This window comes from Delphinapterus leucas, chromosome 15 (genome assembly GCF_059928025.1).
Source record: "Delphinapterus leucas isolate spDelLeu-1000000601 "Yukka" chromosome 15, BTC_Dleu_Yukka2, whole genome shotgun sequence".
NCBI classification, from domain to species: Eukaryota; Metazoa; Chordata; class Mammalia; order Artiodactyla; family Monodontidae; genus Delphinapterus; species Delphinapterus leucas.
This window is the reverse complement of record NC_143143.1, coordinates 74,560,590-74,566,343: the sequence shown is the minus strand read 5'-3', so window position 1 is coordinate 74,566,343 and position 5,754 is coordinate 74,560,590. Positions and strand designations below refer to the sequence as shown.

Sequence of the window (5,754 nt, the reverse complement as noted above, 5' to 3'; positions counted from 1 at the left end):
TTAATGCTAGTTCATGACCACAAATCATTTAAGAAGCATGAAGTTAGATGATTTTTAAACTCCCCTCTAGCCAAACATTCTAAAAAACTTCCTTTCCAAAATTTGACAACAAAGAATTTTACACGATCTGGGATAGCTTGTCAAGCCAGTGAAATTTTCCTATAGTCACCAACTCACTGTTCACCTTTGGCTGCCCCTCTTCTCCCTCTTCCTGGTCTGTCCTTCTGCCCCACCCTAGGGAGGGAGGATTGGGAGTGCTGGGGGATGACACTGGTGGTCACAGCTGGAGACTCTGATAAGGTGACATTTGAGCAAAGCCAGGAAAAGGTGAGGGAGGGAGCCATGTGGGATTCTGGAGGACGAGTATTCCAGGGAGAAAAAACAGCAAGTGCAACGGTCCTGAGGCAAGCATGAGCCCACTGTGTTCAAGAAGCCTGGTGTGGATGGAGGAGAGAGAATGAGGGGGTAGAGTGGTACAAGGTGAGTTCAGAGAGAAAATGAGGGAGAGGGCAGACTGTGTGGGAAGCTGGATATTATTTTTAATATTAACATGATGTTCAGGGTTCTGTTTTCGGTCTCACCAATTTTTTTCTATCTTTATTGGAATGTAATTGACATATAACATTGTGTAAGTTTAAGGTGTACAATCTGATGCTTTGATCACGTATATGTTGTGACATGCTTACCAAAATAAGGTTAATTAACACATCTTTCGTCCTACGTAATTCCCATTTTGTTGTTGTTTTATGGCGAGAACGTTCAAGCTCTACTCTCTTAGCAGCTTTCAAGGATGCAATACACTGGTGTTGACCCCAGTCCCCATGTTGTAACCTTCACACACGTTCTCCATCACACACTCACACACCCAAACTCCCAGAGGCCCACATACACCCTTCAGACCTGCACCCACATTGACCTATGGACACTTAAGCACACACACTCCCACATGCACACGTACATCCTTTGCCTGGACACACGTACTCCAACACACTCACCCACATTCTGACATGCACTCATGCACACAAGCGCGCACACCCAATCGCAAACATGCATGTGCACTCACGTGTGCTCATTTCTACCCACATCTACACGCTCACCAGCAACAGCCTACCCACACACGTCTCCACTCACACACAGCCCTGATCCCCCTCACGCCCGCCTGACACTCCCGTACACATCTCCCTGCTGACCGCTCGCACTGTCGCTCACGGGCATCCCGCACAGATGCAAACACACCAGCAGCCTCATTCTCATCCCCTCGCCACCATCTCCCCCAACCCCTCATTTTTCGCTCATTGGGATTCATCAATCATGGGGTCAAGACAGACATTTGAAAATCATCCTGCTGTTACATTATTTCAGGGAAAGCTGGGGGCGGGGGAAGTTTATTAAATTTGGAAGGGTTGCTTGTCTGGGGAAACTCTGAAAAAGAAAGGAAAAAAAGAACCCTCAACTGATGATGGAAAGCCGAGCTCAGAGCGGGGGATTACGGGGATCAGACCAGATCATCTCAGTGCTTTCATTAACCCCAGAGTTTATTTTTTCCCTCTCCTTCTTGACAAGTTCACGGGAGACTGACAGCCACAGCCGACGGCTGCCAACCCGGCCTCTCGAAGCAGAGTCCCTGGTGAAGCCCCCTAGGGGCTGTGGCTGGGGGAGACCTGGGTTCTTGTCAGCTCTGCCAGTGTAGTGGTTGAACAGTGTTCCTCCACATTTGTGTCCACCCGGAACCTCAGAATGTGATCCAATTTAGAAATAGAGTCTTTACGGATGTGATTATTTAAGGGTCTCGAGATAAACTCACCCTGGAGCCACGTGAAGACAGAGGCAGAGCTTGGAGGGATGCAGCTACAAGCCAAGGAATGCTGGGGCCCCCAGAAGCTGAAGAGGCAAGGAGGATCCTCCCCGAGAGCCTTCGGAGGGAGCACAGCCCCTGCCGACACTTTGATTTCATATTCTGGCCTCCAGAACCGTGAGAGAATAAATTTCTTTGTTTTACGCCACCAAGTCTCTGACTTGTTCCAGCAGCCGAAGGACACTGTATAGACTTTAATTGATCTCATGGCTTGATCAGGTCCCTCGCTCTGCTGGTCCTCAATTAGCTCATCTGTAAAGTGGGATGCCCTTGAACTCGATCTATTCAACAAACGTGCGCTGGGCATCTCTTACGTGCCCGGCATTGGATATATTGCAGGAAGCCAAATAGACAGGAACCCCTGCCCCCATGAAGCTGACATCCCAGAGGGGGGGAGGAAGGTAACATACGTGATAATAAGTAAAATACTGTGTATGTCAGGACGTGCAAAATCCTCTGGGAAAACATAAAGTGAGGAAGGGGAGCAGAAGCGCTCGTGGAAGGTGGGGGTCTGTATTGTCAAGAAAGGCCTTACCGGGGCTTCCCCAGTGGCGCAGTGGTTGAGAGTCCGCCTGCTGATGCAGGGGACGCGGGTTCGTGCCCCGGTCCGGGAAGATCCCACATGCCACGGAGTGACTGTTCCTGTGAGCCATGGTCCCTGAGCCTGCGCGTCCGGAGCCTGTGCTCCTCAATGGGAGAGGCCACAACAGTGAGAGGCTCGCGTACCGCAAAAAAAAAGGAAAGGCCTTACTGATAAACTGTGTTCCAGATGGAAGGCATAGTAAATGCAAAGGCCCTGGGGCAGGAGCAAGCCCTCTGTGTTCCAGAAGCAGTAGTGAGGGTAGAACAGAGTGAAAGAAAGGGAAAGTGGCTAAATGCTTTCTAAGTCCCCTTCCAGGGCTAGGTCTCTAGAAGCCTTTGTTTCCATCTGGCTGATACAGCCAAACCTGGAATGTGTATGTCATGGGAAATTCACACAAATTACAGGGAATTTATAAGTTTGGCTTCTCTCAGGGAGGTAGGACTGGCGAGAGTGCACAGGGCTCTTTCTTGTAGCCTGCACAAAACTTGATTCCAACATCTGGGCAGTAATAAGGGAGGAGGGCAGAAGGTCAGCCTAAAAGGTGACCTCTATGGCTGGACCAGACCTCAGGCTGGATCATGCAGTGAGAGGGGATCCTCTATTGCTCTTTGTCCCCAGTGGTAATTCTTCTCTCTGGCTTCTTTCCCTTCCGAGTCACATTTAAGGATGGAAAGTACTTAATTCTCCTGGACCCCAGAGCACACTGAGAATCCCTTGTATAAAGACAAGGATGCTGGCTTTGGCCTCAAGCGGGCCTGGGGCCAAATCCCCAACCAGGATGGCTGTGGTTCAGCGTTCAGCTCCCCTACTTGCTGGGTACATGACCCTGGGTATTTAACCTCTCTGTACCTCAGTTTCCTTTTCTGCTAATGGGGTAGTGATGGTTGCAGCCTCCTGTCCAGGGTTGTTGTGAGGCTTAACTAGGGCTCCGTGTTGTTAACCTGAATTACTATTCCTGCCTTTGTTGTTGTTGAGCCCTCTCTAGTGGTCATCCTCTGGCAGCGAGGGGATGTGAGGAAGGACAACCAGAGCGCATGAGACGTGCTCCCAGCTCTCAGGCCCTTTGTATCAGACATGCGGCGTCACAGAGAGACGGCCATCTGCTCCTGACTCTAGGGATGTAGGGTGGGGGAGGGCAGGCATTGGGGCAGTCCAGGAGCGGCATTGGGGGCGGTCAACTCTCCCAAGGTGCGAGTCTGATCTGATGGGTTATTTAAATATTTTTACATCAAGAAAGTATTAGCTAATGACCTATGCTAAGGAGCTCATCAACAACATGTGGACAAACTTCTCTGTTGAAGATTATATTCAGTTTGAAGATGCCGACTTGCCAGCACTTGAAAAGAAAAAAAGAAGCCAAAGGAATGGGTACCAAAGATTACAGTACCTGAGCCTTTTCAAATGATGATTAGAGAGCAGAAGAAAAGAGAACATGAAATCTAAATCAGATTTGAAATGGCACGCAAACTGCTCAAGAAACAAGAAGAAGAATCAGAGTGTAAGAAAAACTTCCGAGCCAACCCAGTTCCTGCGTTCGTCTTTCTCCCCCTTTATCATGATATAGTCAAGCAAAATGAAGAACGGAGGAGGTGTACGAAGGAGAAAAACGAAGAAGCTCTTTTGGCCTCGCAAAAGCCGTTTAAGTTTATCGCAAGGGAGGAACAGAAGCAAATTCGGGAAAAGCAGCTGAGAGACTTTTTTAAGTCTAAAAAGAAAACAAACCGATTTAAAGCCAGACCTATACCTCGGTCTACTTATGGTTCAACTATCAATGGCAAGTTAACAGAAGAAGAGCTCTGTAGAAACATTAGGACGCAGCAGAGAACCCAAGACTTTTTACAGAATTCATCCCCTCTGCCTTGTAGTCCAGCTCGCAGAAGTTATGCTACAAGGAAGCCCAAGTGTCCTGAACAGGCTGAAACGTCCAAGTGTAAACACAACGTTAGGTGCCAGGCTGCTGATTCTGAAGACCGTCCTGAGAGATATCAGAAACATCATTCAGAACAGAAGCGTCCAAAACCCCTGACAGTCTGTGAACCATCTGACCTTCATGCAGCCTCACGTGCATCCACTGAAAGAGACTTGGCAGATGTTGAAGCAGATGAAGAAAATTTAAAAGAAACACGTTGGCCTTATCTGTCTCCAAGGTGCAGGTCACCCATAAGAAGTACAATTGCAAAGTCTGTGCCTTGTAGCTTCAACCCTCCCATGCCCACGGTGTCCTCCAGGGGAAGAGAACAAGCCACAAGAAAGAGTGAAAAGGAAAGGATGAGAGACTACCGACGAGAACTAGAAGAAAGAGAAGAAAAATTAAAAAACAGGCCGCTGCCATTTGAAAGAGTTGCTCAGAAAAATGCAAGAATGACAGCAGAAAAGCATTATTCTAACACCTTAAAAGCACTAGGAATATCTGATGAGTTTGTTTCAGAGAAAGGCCAAAGTGGAAAAATATTTGAGTACTTCAGCAATCAAAAGGTGAAAAGTTTCACTGAAGATAAAGAAAGCTTTAATGAAGAAGAAAAAATGGAAGAGGGAGAGAATGGGGAAGAAAATTATCTTACTGATACCAACAGCCAAGATTCTTGCAAGGAAACAGGTGAAGCTGATAAAGAGGGTGGAGAAGAGAATTGTGCTGACGAATAAAACTGAATCAGTCAGCAGGGTCTCCTCTCCGTGCCCCTGCTGTTGTTGGCAGCATCGGGGGTCAGGAGCTGCACTTGTGGTGTTAAGGACATCTATGGGAATCCGTCTGATATGTGCAGGTCACTTGAGCAAAGTCCTCATGTAGCCTGAAAAGGCCGAATCCAGCTGATGGGTGATTTGGTCAGTTGGAGTCAGGCTTTGTCTATTCAGTTTTTAAAATCACTACCTATGGTCTGTTTGCAACTTTGATCTTCTATTTTTTTTTTTTTTTTTTTTTTTGCAGTACGTGGGCCTCTCACTATTGTGGCCTCTCCCGTTGCGGAGCACAGGCTCCAGACGCACAGGCTCAGCAGCCATGGCTCACGGGCCCAGCCGCTCCGCGGTATGTGGGATCTTCCCGGACCGGGGCCTGAACCCACGTCCCCTGCATCGGCAGGCGGACTCTCAACCACTGCGCCACCAGAGAAGCCCCCTTACTTCTATTTTTAAAAAGTGTTTGAGAATCACAGCTGTCACAAACTGATTAGGTATAAAAATATACATTATTTCATCATTTTGGGTGGAAAAAATTGCTTAGCATTGAGAGCAGAGGGGAGTATTGGCCTTTGGTGAATTGTTTGAAAAAAACGTTCTGGAAAGCATGAATCAATACATATTTTAAAATTGTAAAAAA

At 47.7% G+C, this 5,754-nt stretch overlaps 1 pseudogene; it reads left to right on the top strand.

Annotated features, from left to right (window-relative positions):
- The first annotated feature begins 2,346 nt into the window (after nucleotides 1–2,346).
- On the top strand, nucleotides 2,347–5,538 carry LOC111170176 (protein FAM161A pseudogene; annotated as a pseudogene).
- Nucleotides 5,539–5,754: the final 216 nt, after the last annotated feature.